Source organism: Haliotis cracherodii, unplaced genomic scaffold, assembly GCF_022045235.1.
Source record: "Haliotis cracherodii isolate W230 unplaced genomic scaffold, xgHalCrac1.p SCAF_4, whole genome shotgun sequence".
Taxonomy (NCBI): domain Eukaryota; kingdom Metazoa; phylum Mollusca; class Gastropoda; order Lepetellida; family Haliotidae; genus Haliotis; species Haliotis cracherodii.
In genome coordinates this window covers 65,112,950-65,129,788 of record NW_027266297.1, presented here as the reverse complement: position 1 = coordinate 65,129,788, position 16,839 = coordinate 65,112,950, and positions in this window count along the sequence as shown.

Below are 16,839 nucleotides of genomic sequence, written 5' to 3'. Positions count from 1 at the left end.
TTACAGACAAGAGATGCAAACCCACAACCCCTTAAATCCCGGGACAACCCAAAATGTATAATACAACAACGCTCTTCGTGCAGACAAAATACAAGTCCCTGTACAAGTTTCTTACGATTGAAATTATATGTCAATGTCATCTTTCTCCAGTCTTATGTGAACTCCAAGATGACAAGATCAGTAAATATGAATTGTCAAGAGGTTGTTTCAGAATTTTTGATTGTATGGAACTGATAACGTGATTACTCCTTCACCTTTCAAAATATGTGGAATTGGGAAAACTTCTAGTACGTTGTTTGACATTTTCAAAGGTCACAAAAGATCGCTGACACATTTACATGATTACCAGTGAGGGAAATCTTACAGGAAGTCTTACAATTCCTTCTAGGCATAGATATAGAAAAGTCTGTTGTTTGTGCTTCCCACACTGCCTTAGGCAGTACTACTGGTTACAATCCTTCTAGAAAATGGTTAAATATAGGCATAATAGCCAAAAGGTCTTCTCAACTTTCAAATTTGAGTGACACGTGTATTTTTATTGTAAATGAAAGCTTCTCTGACAACAGCCAGTATACGTAGTATGGCGACCCGTATGACGAAATTTGTATTCCTTGTGATAAATAGAACACCAATGAGTCTAGTTTGAGCAAGGGAACTGTACCAAATTTATTAATATTTTGATTTGAACACGAAATAATGTTCCCAAATCATGAAAACATTTGTAGAAATGCTAATGAAGTTATCGGCTTTATTTACCTAATTAAAAAAGATGACGTTATTCACTGAAATTGGAAATATGCCTGCAGCAACATGATAGGATGCATCCTGGTACAACAGCGGTTCACAATATTAGTTAATTCATAACGTCAAAAAGTCATCAAAAAAGGACATGGCTGTGCTCCAGATCGGAGCCAGACATGACACGCCCACTAAACACTTTCATCGCAGTGATTTGCATGATCAGGCATATTTACACAATGATCCACAAGAAGTTTCGGGGACATGCCAACGGAGAAATGTGTTTTATCGGACTTGTAGAACCGTTTTGCAACCAGAGCGGCCGTGACAGTCATGTGCGTATGATGTATCATTTTAGAAAAAGAAGATCGATTGCTTGTAATAATTCATAAATAGTGAAAGTTTTACGATTTCAATGTAAGCGAAAATGTTTTTAACACAAATGTAAGTACAACTTTAATCAATAAACTAACCCGATTACAAGAAGCAGGTTGAGCAACGTAAAGCTTATCTACAGGGCTATTCAGAACTAATGTAACCGCAACCACAATCCAATTGGGATCACCAGAACATAACTTTGAGCTTACTAAAACAGCGCTGTAGGATTTCACCATGCTTGTAACAGGATCTCGATCATATCGGGACCTTATGTGGTACAAATGCGACCACATCCCGTTCTGTTTACGACAAGAACCCTTATGTTTAAGTACCATATATTGATGCAATTTACAGTATGTAATATTAGGCCACTTATAAGGCAATTTTTTCACACCACAGACAAGTATGCTGAAAGCACACGACCCTATTACCCCAGTCAGCGGATGAATGGGCATTCCAAGATATATAAAATGTCACCGCCAGAGAAAAATCAATCTAGATTATCCGCTAAAACATATTCCATTGGGCGTAAAAGGCAAAATAGCGTTGAAAATTATATTTGTGGATCACTGAGAATAGGTGATAACACCAGTTATTAGCTACCGGTAGCACTCGTCACTCACACAATTTGCATAGAAAAGTGTTTGTTTGTTGCCTCATGGACCCGTGAAGATCCGGGGTAGAATAGGTCTTCAGCAACCCATGCTTGCCGTAAAAGGCCACTATGCCTTACGTAAAAGGCGATTAACGGGATCGGGTGGTCAGGCTCGCTGACTTGGTTGATGCAGGTCATCGATCCCAATTGCGTGGATCGATGTTTATGATATTAATCACTGGATTGTCTGGTCCAGACTCGATTATTTACAGACCGCCGTCATATAGCTGGAATATTCCTGAGTGCGGCGTAAAACAACAAACCAAAAATACCAAATTGTTGCATCATGTCGCACTGCACTCCTCCTGGTATGCAACGGCGGCCATTAAACAAACCACCAGACAATCAAATGACAGACCAGAAAATTCAGTGACAAACCTCATTACTAGACACATACGTGCTATTGTATATACAATGTAGAGCCCATGCCATACCAACGGGGTATTAAGGCTAGAAAGTTGAGGGGGAAAATAATACAAAGAATTATTACCTTATCGTTTTCTTTCTATCTGCTCTTTTAACTGCGTATGCTATTATTCAGGATACACGTTAAATTGAAATACTCGGAGGACCAGCACAAAAGTCATAGCAGTTAGGAAAAACACACCAACACTACAGCATGAGAACACCACTCTGATAAACGTGAAATGGAAAGCGTCAATGACTTTCTCTCCTGGGAACGTGTTCAGAGTCAGTAAAATATTTCGACCCTTGCAGAAGCAAGGAACTATCTTCTAAACATCCGTATTGCCAAAACGAAAGGAAAAACGGCCAACGCAACAATTTGTTTGTTTGTTGTTTAACGCCACGCTCAGCAATATATCAGCTATATGACGGCGGTCTGTAAATAATCGAGTTTGGATCAGACAATCCATTGATTGACATCATGAGCATCGATCCACGCAATTGGGATAAGATGGCATGCATCAAACCAAGGCTGCGAGCATAGTCTCCTTTTAAGCAATAATAGGTCGCTGAAGACCTATTCTACCCCGGATCTTTACACATGCAAAAGTCACAAACACAGTCTATAACGCATCGTTTGTTGTGCTACAGACAAAACTCTGGCGCTAGTGAAATATTCTTGAAAACCGGTTTAGATGGGTAATAATATTTGCACAGTCCATTAGTTAAGTCTATATTCATTTTATTCGAGAATCATTTCATACCATCATCATACCAATAAGCATCACGTTACATATGACACGATGACATATTGAGATCGCAGACGGCAGTCTGATGTGTTTCAGGTAGTTACAATTATCACGACACTACACTGTTAGACCTGATACATTGCATGTGTCACCACTTCCTTGTCTTGGTGGTAACATGAGACTCCTTAACATTGATGTGTTTGTGTAATTAATGACGTTTAACGTTGACGCCATCCGACGGCGGTACTGTACATCACATTTATAAAAATCAATTTTCTGAAGAAAATAGCAATATACCAATAGTCCCATTCACGAGGCTCGTGTCTAAATTTCATTTTGTTTAAACTATACATTTATATACCGCAGGTATTAGTATCTGCTCAAATGCGGTTTTTATTTGTTCCCCAACAAGTGGATCCGTTTGCATTCCAGTTATCATTCGCAACTCCCTGGGGAGTATACAACCCAAGCTGCCCAGGGCGCTAGAAGGTTTTTGCCTCCACCTCACATATCGGGTACCCATACCCTGCTGGGTGAACAAAGGCACATTTGAACTGGTTTGTTTCATTATAGTTAGTCAGCATGGCTCAGTATTTGCAGTATACACGTGTGTGTTTAATTAGAGGATTGCGGTCAGGATTTCGATGGCAGGTGCCTGAGGTGGACTTAATTGACGCTCATATTCTCCTGATATGCAAATGTCTTTCCTTCTTTTCAACTGCCAGCTTACATTCACATGAGGAATCTAAATTAAAAATATACGGGATATTCATAGTTTCAAGCGTGTCTGTAATAAAGTTTCAACTGCAACCTACAGCTTACATTTGGGACGACACACAGATCATATGAGATTACGGTAAACTACGTTTATGACGAACATAACGAACGAACGGATATAACGAACTTGCCTTTTTGTCCCGACTATTTGCTATAGCTATGCTGTTACTGTATATATGCTTTTAATGAGCTACGGTTATAACGAAATAAAATAAGTGATCCTTTTAAGTTCGTTATAACCGTAGTTTACTGTATTTAAATGCTAGAGTTCCATGAAGCTAAGAGTGAGTGCGTGAGTTGGGTTTAACGCCGCTTTTAACAGTATTTCAGTCATATCAAGGCGTGTCAGCTTAATGTGGGAGGAAAGCCCGAAGTGATGCAGGTTTTAGACGTTTACCACTTGAAACCCACGAGCACGGGTATGGTGCTGGCAAACCTTGAAACATAATCTGGGCGAACCGGGATTCGAACCCACAATCATAGGTTTCTGGTGTGCCCAAAGGACGCAACTCTGCACAGCGAATTGCGGCGCCTTAGACGAATGGGCCACCCGTGCCCCCATGAAGCTAAAAACACAGGGAGGCTATTAACTCGACTGAAAACTTTCCTTCCTTATTCTTGCTTGATAACGGTGTTACAACCTACACCGAAACGTCACTCCCTATGGTAATAAAGAAATTGTTCATCCATACAAAATAATGTCATTAAAAACAACAACGTGAAGAAACATTCATTTCATGTTTAACTATTTATTGCCGCGTAATGTTCACAGTCCTGCATTTGGGAAAACGGTGTTTCGAAAAAGACGGAAAACAAACTTTCCTATGTTTAAATTAAACACTTTTTGTCCAATCGATTTATACCAAATTCCTATGGTGTGACGCCACCATAAGAGATTAGTCAGCTGACCATGTTAGCCTTTGGGTGTGAGAAGAATACGTTCTGGTACAGCACTGGAAACGCCTTAGATAATGGATTTAATGTGTTGTCATATTTACGCGTGCCCGTTCTCTATGATTGCAATGTCATGTGTATTAGTTGTTTTACGCGGCAGACAGACAACAACATTCTTGCTCTATCACAACGGCCCGTACAGAATCGAGTATGGACAAGACATACCAGCGGTTGATATTATGAGTTACCTCTTACACCGTCGGGTACAATTACTTTCAATCAACAAAGTCTCTGAGTCTCACCAGCGGATCCAATACATTTGCCTCCTTCGACTACCATTAGACCTGTTCAAACGCACGGGGCTCTATAATTTTCTGGAAAGTTCAATCAAAGTCACTATTTGCTTAGAAGTTAAACCTTTCAATCAAGGTTTCACCACAAAAGGCCTGGTTAGTGAGTGAGTTCATTTGGTTTTACGCTGCTTAAAGCAATATTCAAGCTATATCAAGGCGGGGGACACCAGAAATGGGCTTCCCACATTGTACCCATGTCGGGGATCGAACCCGGGTCTTCGGCGTGACGGGTTAACGCTTTAACCACTGGACTACCCGACCACTAAAAGCGGCGTAAAACCAAACTCATTCACTCACTCACTCACTCCATTCAGAAATGTTATGAGAGATATACAGAGGAATTTACCAGCTATCAAAGTCACTTGTCAGCATGTTGCCTCATGCAATGTCATGGTACATTGGGTTTACACATTCCTTTCTATTGGAAATTGTGTTGCGGGATCTGGAATACCGGATCTGGATACGTTTTACCCTTTTTACAAACACCTGGTGTCATCACTGATTTTCAGTGAACTTTTTTAAGCCCTGTGGAATCTGTTGGGACAGGTGTTCGAGGGTGATCATTCTCTGGATTTGACGTTTTGAATTCAAATTTGTGTATTCCTTTTAATGGACGTTTTTAATTCGAACTTCCTGACTGCCAAATTCTTACATACGACAGGATATTTATGCATGTGGCATTGACCTTGTGTTTGGTAAAGTAATGCAATAATTACAATGATTTACTGCTATTTTATGGACAACGACTAGATCAGGTTCACATAGATGTGGCGATGTCTGGGCGGATCTTACTTACACACGTGTTTTAACGTGGAAATTGACATGTTGAGAAACACTATCCCTATATCAGTATGCACAACAAATCATTTGATTTTTCGAACTGATATATCTAACGAACAAGTATTTCTACCGCCTACATTAATAATCAGGTTGTTGCAACACATATCGTTTTCTTATCGCTGTAGTCTCACGTTCCAATTCTCTTATTCATCTGATCTCATTTCGAATTTTCAGTCCACCTAACATCACATGGCAAGTACTGTTTTTTTGGTATCATTTATTTCAACAAACACGTTCTTATATACGGGCATCTTTTTTCTTACAACATTCACGAACGCATGTAATAAGCAGGTAGAACGAAACAAGAGAAAGAAATATGTGCTTCTTCAATGTGATAGACACCAGATGTTCCCAGACACATCGAAGGAACACTCTCACCAACATTTTTCTTTCACCACATAGACTACGGACCATTATTAAGAAATACCAACACTGGCTTTGATTGATTCAATCGGCACCATATTGATGTTAGATTCCGACATGAAGACACGCCTATGGTTCTGGTGCCGTATACCATTCCTCAACCGCTGGCCTTATTTTCTCTTTTTTCAAATGTACCAAAGTGTTGTCTCCAATCCAGCGCTTTGGCCGCGATCAGGTTGTCTGCAGATTTTGATTTGTATCTGTAGATATAGTATTTATATGTACTATAGTAATTATATTGTACATTGATTGCATACATGACATTTGTCTCGAGCCTTTAACGTCTCTAAAGTGGAAAATATCATTTGTTCGAACTGTGATAAGTTGGTAAGAATACGATATCGAGTATTTTGTGAATGATTTGAAAAGATGTGTGTACTTTTAATAAAATAAGCTGGAATCTAAGACATGGAGACTCGTACGTATGGTGGCCTAGTGCAACAGGATACACAAAGTCGTATTTCATTCATGACATACTGCAAACCACGTGTATTTGAAAGGAAATGAAGCGACAATCGGGCAGGCTGACTTTAAAGCCTTCCTCTCAAAGGGTAGCAGGAGATCAAACAATACATTGCAGGAAATAATTAGAAAGTTCCGTCAAAACTTCACATTATTAACAACTGCAAAGTTTAAACATTGAAGTGAACCAGCTTCCCCGCTATTGCACGAGTCCAGGACATGTGATGTATCAAGGCGAGACAGCCCGCAATCACGAAAATGATCTACAACTGCGGGAACACACTTTCAATCTTTCTTTGCGAGTTGGTAAAGTAATGGGTACTCTGCATTGGAATTCTGTTAGCAGAGTGTCATAAAGTCGACTGGCAAAACAAATAATGGAACGATTTATCACCAGTTATCATTGCTGATTATTGACTGCTGGCTTGTTGTTCCATGAATTATATCTACTCATAGTTTCGTTTACTTCGAGATCGAATCAAAATTTTACTAACAGAAAAATATATCTTAAAACGTAATTTTATCTGTCATGTTGAGATTTCGTTGAAGGCCATAACTCGACCGTACATTAAAAACTATTTTAACATTACTGATGTTTATTTGTGATGAATATACGCCAGCCATATTTGTGAAATAGATGACGCTAGGTGGGAATTATGATGTTAAGAACTTATCAAGTTTAAGCCTTTGAGAGGCATTTAGAAGTGATACACATGAGGAAGAATGTATGAATGTCAACAGGTGAGTTCACCTGGTGAAAGGGTAAAGAAACGTTGTGTTCCTGATAATAAAGAAGTTGACATCCATAAATTCTCTTCCTCAGGTGAATGCACGTTTTGTTCCTCATAATAAAGAAGTTGGCTTTCATAAATTGTCTTCCTCAGGTGAATTCACCTGGTGAAGAAGTAATCATACGTTTGGTTCTTCATATTAAAGAAGTTGACATCCATAAATGCTCTTCCTTATCCAGTATACAATATACAATAAATTGCGAACACGGTGAAGTATACTAGAGGTTATTACCTTCGACAGCCATGCCCTAAACCACCTGATTTGATTCCCCAAACACGTATACGTATTATGGTGTCTTCTCTTATGGTTTTGTCGGAATATTGGCAATACCGGCCCTACCATTTTCCATTCCTGTGTTTGCTTGTAAGGGATATACAGTTTCAAATACATACTTATGAAAAATTACTTCCAATGACCCACGACAAGACTGCCAAGTGATGTTGTTCACAAATATGTAAATGTGTAGTCAATTTCGTCTCTGTTAGGTACATATTCATTTTTATGATCACAGTTATGTCTGTCCTCTTCCTGTCCTGGAGAAATCCATTATTATGTTTCTAACTCAAGTAGTTCGCTGGTTGCATCTACAACAATTCCTTCTGAAAAGAGGGGCTATATTCCCAGCTGATTGGTGTGTAGATGCAGCTACATACAGTTTAGGGAATTATTTTTTTCTGAAATTCAGAAATTCCCTTTGCAACATTCTCTGTCTCTATCCAGACATATTCTTGTATCATGACTGATTACAGTGACATATCATGACTGATTACAGAGACATATACAGAATGATTGTGGTCGATTGCATCGGCCTGATCATTGGTATTCCAACGCCAAAGGTAAAACAGAAAATGTAAGCTTTATCTGACTTAAAAACACACACACAATCTGGGACTTAAGACTATATTGATTATATAATGCACCACAAAAAATATAAATGGGATTTTTAATATTTTTTTCTGAATACTTTCTACGTGATAGCTCGGTCACACAATTGTATGAAAATATACAGGATAAAATAGCTGCCTTTACAACAATGTATATGTTTGTTTGTTTAACGCCGCATTTAGCAATGTTGCCATATATGACGGCAGTCTGTTAATAATCGAATCTGGACAAGCATGTATTGCTGAAGATAAATTCCAACCTGGATGTTCAAGGGTGCGATGTATATTTAATAATGATGAGGCATACACACGAACTACTTTTGCCAATACATTTCACATCACAGGAGAACATCACTATGAACAAAATAATGAAAAACTTCGTAATTCTTGAAAGTATGATATTGATATCAGATGTGATGTGTCATGAACAAGAGGGATATAGTTCTATGGATATACAACTTCGTTATTATAATAAATTCGACGCTTCGGTGTAGATAGTAACATATTAAAGAAGTAATGTAATGTGTAATGTCTAATTTATATTCAGTCACTTTCGGAGGACGATAGTATTGATGTTATGTTAGAGGGTAGAGTGACAGAAGCATTATCTGCGGACATATAACATGATGTGTCAAATCAAAAGAACATTATACATCAGACAATACAGTGGTACGTTCATATTAATATATAAAATACGTCATAGTGAGTTAGTTGAGATGGTGTAAGACTCTGGTTATTATGAGTAACATATAGCCAGACAGTAAATATGCTGTATCTCTGTTAAGACAATTTCAATGCTCATTGTCAGTAGACTTTCATTTGAATTATATCAACGTTCGTACAATGTAAATAAAAGCGTCAAAACTCTTTCAATATTCATAAGATATATCAACCAAAAGGTCGATTGTCCGATTCCGACTATATCATGAGGATGTGTCACTATTAACCAGGTGTCCGCGAAATTGTAAGCGTATCATGATCCACCGTTGGCACCCGTCAAAAACACACGCAAAGGCAAGTCATTTCCTCATCTGAAAAACACACGGGAACGTACATGTATGGTACAAGTCAAAATAGGTAATTTACATCGGACATAATTTTTATCACTAAAGAGTCAAATTTAGAAATGTCTTCCTCATGTCTACCATAAAACGTTTCGAAAGCTTTAATGAGGCCTTGGATGTTATAAATTTGATCAAACACATTCTGGGCAAGAGTTGTATTACGCTCTTAGTAGAAAATATTGGTACGAGAAGAAATCGTGCTTGCGTGCATTAAGTGATTTGATATGGGCTGTACGTCTGACATATTTGGGCTCTACTGCGTGTAGTGATTTAAAAAATATGTATGTAACAAACAAACAAATTAATAACTAATTAGACCGTCAAGATTAAGTGACGTTATTTTCCTTCCAACCTTTAATCTGGCGCCGCTTTCAGCGGGGACATATCCACCTTTGTTTGAATATATTTCCTTGTTGAGCTCGAAAAGATGGTAGTTATTGCAAGTGATGAGTACTTGACGTCACGTGTCTCAAGGGAGTCGTCCCTGTCATTTACAGCGCCGATACCGTCGTTAGCGCTGCCTGACTTGCCTACTGTGCTGGTTCGGAGTGGCAGAGCGCTAACTTGACAGCACCTTGATATTTCCTACTGTTGACAATTTCACCATCTGCAGCATTTTGTATGGTGACACGACCTAATGTTGACGGACTCCTCAGTCTTGTGCAACCTATGTCACTCTGACATATTTACCATGTAAGAGGGGATATATTGTGCACATATATGCGCCATTCGATTTGTCAGGGAGCATGTTTGACTAAATTTAATTTTTCTGGTCGCATTGCAAGAAGATGACAGCATCCTGCTTCTGGAAGGCTTCCAGGTCCTCTTCATGGACCTACAGATGTTCAACCCCTGTAGGATGGGCACGTCAGCCCCATGCAAGTTCATGTTAACACATTTATCCAGTTATGTAGTAAGTATATGTGGTGTATACATATACGTCACTTTTAATGAGTTTATGTAAGCTCTGTGTTACAAATATGTTTTGAGTAATCGGTTAAGCGTTAGACTGAGTGAGTATGGTTCTACGCCGCCTTTAGGAATGTTCCAGGAATATCACGGCGGGGGACATTACAAATGGGCTTCACACATTGTATCCATGTGGGGAATCGAACCAGGGTTTTCGGGGCGACAAGCTTATTATAATGCATTAACCACTAAGCTACCTCACCGCCCTTAAACGTTTGAGTATCATCTCAAATTGATAGTGATTCATAAGCACGTGCAGGATATGGTTGGAATTGGGAAACAGATTCTGCTTGTAGCAGAAATGTCCTATGACGTGTGGAAATGGAATATATAGAAAGGTTATGTCTCTTTTAGTTGTCGCAATAAGTGTGCAATCTCGTGATAAATGCAAAACCGTCAAAGCGTGTTGTTTCACACGTCTTATAAACTTCATTCAAGTGGTCATGCGAATTACGCACCCTTCAAAGGGAATGTCTGCAACTGTTTTAACTATATAGATACATCAAGAGATAAACACACATGTAGTTTTCACTTCAACTGGCTAACTTTGTCCGCGCGATTTCTTTTAAACTATTCAGTGGATTCATCTCCAACTTAGTACATATAATCTGTGTCATATGAAGGGGTGCAGTCCAAAGAAAAAAATGTTTTTATTAATTTTCCATTTTTTTAATGAATTTTTCAAACCCTAACGTCCGTCTGAAAACTTTGTCCGCGCGATTTCTCTGAAACTATTCAGTGGATTCATCTCAAACTTAGTACATATAACTTGTGTCATATGAGGGTGCAGTCCAAAGAAAAAAAAATTTTTTTATTAATTTTTCAAACCGTAAGTGGGGTAACCCTATCCTAGCTATTTAATTTGTAACTACTGACACACTAGGCGGGTCGGGGGTATGCGTGAGCCACGCTCACTTTTGCACTTGTTTTTTACCCCAGCTTAATACTGATAGAATTGGAAATGTAGAATAATAGCCAGATTTTGTAGAAACAATCACCTGAAACACTCAAACTTAATAATTATCCACATAGATGATCTAAACAGGAAAGGTTATTGCTGTGAAAAGCTAGGATAAGAACAGTCTTTAGATTCTTTTGATTATGATGGGTGGGACAGGAAATGCACAACTTTTCGCGAACACCTGGTATCATCAATCACTCTTTTGGCAGTGATTCCTAAACACATACTCATGATATAGTCGGAATCGTACAATGGACTCATATAATATTTCCTTTGAATATGGTAATGTTGTTTTAGCTTTTATTTAGCTACATGAAAAATCAAAACTTAAGGTATGTTTCACAAACGAACATAAAGAAAATTGTGTCATCGTCTGACAGATACAGGCACAGATATTTCCAATCTTCCTGCTGGAATGGGAGAACTGTTTCGTAACACAATATCAACTATCCTTCTCTAATTTGCGATGCTATCTACCTGGTTCCTGGTGAAAGACACATCACTCAGACACGAGAGACAGTTCGGACTACTCATGAGTGCGTGAATATTGCCACTTAATGTTACATTAGGAATGTTTCAGCTAGTGTGCTGAAGAGTCTTCATTGTGACAACAGAGGACATCATAAGAGTGCACATGGACGTATAGGGTATACATTTTTATATAGGCATTTGTTGCACGAAAACAAACACATGACACTTGCTTATTGACAAGAATGTCTTTATTGGGTACAGCCTACTTCATATACGTCTGACGTACACGATGCAATATGGGGAATGCACTTGTGAGCATTGTTTGAGCAGAATAAACACAGCACCTCAAGTAGTGCAGACATAGATGCATGTTTCATTTATCCATTCATATAATTGTCATCACTATTTTGCCTTTTACGCTCAATGGAATCTGTTTCGGCAGATAATCGAGGCTGATTTTTCTCTGACCTTGACGTTTTAGCTTTACCGTAAAGATTAACTTTCTGGATGATTCCTGTTGATGAATGTCTACTGATCAGTGTTCTCGTAAGTACCTTTAATCAAACTGCCAATGGCAATCACAGACTAATTGGACATGACCAGATTAAGAACCATGTTATTTTCTCCCTGTCCTTAACCTGGCGTCGAGTTAAGCTGGCCCAAGGTAACCTTTGATGAAGATTGCTCCTGGTCGATCATCCACAGATAGTAGTTCTTGTTAGTGATGAGTACCCGACGTCCATGTCTGAAGTGAGTCGTCCCTGTCATCTACAACATCGTTATTGCTGCCTGACTTGCCTAATGTGCTGGCTGGAATTCCGAAGTGCTGACATGATAACAGCTTCTTGTCACATCTTTCTGCAAGCGGGTTCACCAGTCTTTTGTATGAAAACACGACCTGCTGTTGGGGGCCTCCTCAGCCTTGTACAGGGTCAGACTGACACATTTATCTGATAATGAAGACTGAAAATGTGGTACATACATATGTGCAACGTTAGATGTCTGGGAGGCTCTCTGTTTGACGCATTCTTATGAGGCTGTGCCTGACTCGCATTGCATATTGGCCTGTTGGCGGGCTCGTCAGCCTTGTGTTAAGTTAGGTTGAGATGCAGTGTATTCATTCACGCCAATACATTTGTCTGGGTATCACTGTTGACTGCTTTGTAATGAGTTAAAATTATGAATGTGTTTAAACAAAGTTCAGTCGAAGAACTGCTATTTTTGTCACAAGGTCTAATTCACTGACTACAACAATTGTATTATTTGTTTGTCTTAATTACTAAGTCAAGAGTTCAGAGCTGACTATGATGCGTTTTGTACGCTGTCATAATTGGACAAATTAAAAGCATTACCCATGAACCGAAATTATGGGGTCATCGCGTAAGGATGATTTAATCTTAAGAACGTTTCACATTGTTATGAGCTTGTGTCATAAATATCTCCTCATATGTAACTTTGAACGTAATGTTTTGCAACTTCTCCATATACTTACAACATCACATTGTTTGCCTGTAGCCATAAAAATGTGTAGTAGCTCTCTTATCAGTCTTATGAATGGTTCACAAGTTTTGTGAACTGTAATGCCAGAGTGTGTCTGTGCTAGGCACTTAGTAACTCCCTTGGAATTATTCTATTATAACACTTTCAGCAGCCACGTTTTAATTGATTTTACCATTGCTATAATTACAGTGAATCAATATGTTTATCCAAGAGCATTAGTAATTGACTGAAACGGAAAACGTGCACCTGCACAATGCTGAAGTCGAACACATGTTACTAGAAATAAATTAAACTCCTGCAGTTGAGTTAAGCGAGTGGGTAAAGATGTGTCTTCTTAGGATTATTGAAAAGGGTTTTGCTTAAGTCGCTTTTAACACTGTGATAAGATATTTAAGAAATCCCACGATTAGTCAGGCCTATATGGTGCAGAACGTTCAAGTGATGTCACTTTGGTTTACCTACAAAAAGGCCTGTGGTCTTGACCAACAAAGGATAATAATATGGCATTCCGACGAACGACCAGCGTACCGTTGCGAGGAAACCCTGTAACACACGAGACGACGAAAGCACGTTCCGCCTAATATCAAAGTTGATTGGAATATTTAGCGTTTGCTTCATAGAGAGCATAACAGTCACATATTTGAAAAGACATCTTGAAAATCTGCTCAGACAACTGATACCATATATACTATAAGGCGGTAACACAACTGAAACACGACACTTGGTTGATGTTACAAATAAATAATGTACATGTACTTAAATATGTAGATACTGAAATTAGTGCATGGGTTGTTTAACGCCGCTTTGAACAAACACATACCATTTTAATTCCGAAAAGCCAGTTTTCCACACGATCCTCATTGTGGCCGGCCTAGGTCAAGGTAAAGACAAACTTCCATGTGATGTTTTCATGGGTACATACTAAGGAAGGAAAAATGAAAACATATGTTTCAAATACTCAAATTTTAAATTATCTGGTCCATTGGCTAGCAATATTTCCTTTGCGCAAATCGAATATTTTTGCTTTGTTAATACGTAAAGATACATACACAAGTATCATGGCACATCATTCATGTAATGTTATAGCATAACAACTGTATAGCTTATTAAAACAGATGGATAATCATTCAGTAAAGTTCCCTTTAATTACAACACATTTTTGAGGCCCGGAACTTGCTCACTTCGTGACGGGGTTAACTTTGACCATGTTGACAAGGCGTTCGACCTCAGATCAGAAGGTTCGTAGTTCGAATCCTATCACCGGAATCAGAAATGCTATGGTCGCTACAATTTCATAATTGATAGACTTGTAGGCTAGATTTCGTGACAGAAACCCTGAAAATATATTTCTATGTATTTGTGGTTTGTCACCAACAACTGTAATCTCACGGAGATGTGGCTTCGTCGGCGATCGTCCTTTCCTTCTTCTAAAAGCGCTTTTCCTACACATTTATGAATCCTCATTTCGGTTATTTAAAAATTATAAAGACACATAAATTACATCAGTTTATTTTTATTGTTAAATGAATATTATTTTGTTGTCATTATTGACCATGACAATGACGCTGGCAATCTTTTATTGTTCTTTATGCCAATAGACTCTTATATGCCAGAATGTACACATTATCGTCAAAAAAGAAGGAATAGTTTGTCTCCAAGCTGCTAACTACTCTTTTGACTCTGACAAAAAAATAACCAATCATCTCCGCACTTAAATTGTGTTATTGCAATGTTGGTGCTTTCATGATTAATATACTTATTGCAAGAGAAAAAATGAAATCTGCGTGATATCATGAGCAGCTTGGGTGTAACACTATGGGATAAACACCGGGTGGGTGTCGGAGATATATTCCGTCCATTTCGTCCTGGAAATAACGCTGGAGATCCCAGCTTATTCGGTTATCGAGACAAGTCGAGCGTCACTGTCAAAAGCGCACTGGAGCACCGCCCACAGACTAATTAGTTTTTCCACTTAGTGATTATTGCTATACATCGTACACACGCCACCACCCGAAAATACACACATCAAAACTCTAGTCATGACAGTTGCCAGTCAATGACTGAGCGATGCTACAACACACATGTGAGTGACACCTTGGGGAATTGATAACAGCACCGATGTAAGATGAATCGGTTATTTCAGCACAATATTCAATTCGACGGCTTCAAATAAGCAGTCAGGTCTGTGATGAGCATTTGAAGATAACTTCAAGATTGTGCCAATAAGCCTTATTTCATTTACATAGTATTGCGCAGACAATGATAAATATAAGACCTCAACGCCAGAGAATAATCAGCCTGGATTATCTGCCGAAACAGATTCCATTGAGCGTGAAAGGCAAAAAAAATGGACAGTATACGAATGGGTCACCGCTAATCAGTGATGACATCAAGTTTACTGTCAGCAGTAGTTAACTGTTCGCTTTGTATAGCTTTATATGAGTTACGCTGTCAAACGGAATGCAGTTTTCATTCAAATCATAAAAACACGAAGTCTTACTTTCTGAAAGTAGAATAGCTTGATCACATGCTCAGATCTCCGGACATTCTGTACCTGCTTTTCCAGGGTAGGTTCATAAATCCAATTAAAACGGTTATGAATATATTAGCGCTAAAATTGCTTAAAATGTTTGTGCTTGCCAATGAACCGATCCCGAAGTGATGCAGGTCTACGACACATTGGTGGAACCCTCGAGCAGGAATGTATGCTGCTGTCAAACCTAGAAACATAATCAGGGCGAATCTGGGATGTAGACCCACGATTAAAGGTTTCCTGCTCGCCTAGGAACACAGCTCTGTACGGTGACTTGTGCGCCTAAAACGACTGGGCCCGTGTCGCGAGATGCAGAAATAAGTAGGAGAGAGAGACGCATCTTTGCCTGGGGGTCGGCAGTCGTATTAATTTGGACGCGCATTAATTACATGATTTACAGTATATGTTTTATTCCTTGGATCAGATACCAACATCTGTATAAATGTTTTCTTTAATACCAAATTTCCTTGCGGCAACTAGATTCAGAATATGTCGCCAAATACTGTTACACATTGAGACTCAAACACATGCCTCGAGCTACAATTAGAGTTGAGTGAAAACTCAAGTATAACACTTTCCTCCTCATTGTACATTAATGTCTTTTGTTTAAAAATTACGACATTTGAAGGAACAAGTGTCTACAGAGTCCTGAACTTGGTCATAATGCAGTCGGTGATATATGGAACTATTCAGTAGGATGACTGACTGTTAGCTAGCCCATGTTATTGACGACTACAAATTACAAAAATAAAATGAATCAGGTTCCTCGGTATTGCTGGAATATACGACAGGCGATGGATCAATCCGAGACAGCGACGGGAGGGAGAATGATGTACAGCTGCAAGGAGGACCTTTCACCTTTGTTTGGAATGAAGTGGAGGACTTGGAACAATGTCTTTTGGAATCTGGTAACAGGTTAATGTAACGTCTACTATTAAAACTTTTAAACAGTTATTAGATCAGGAACAGATGAATATCAGTTCCAATGATT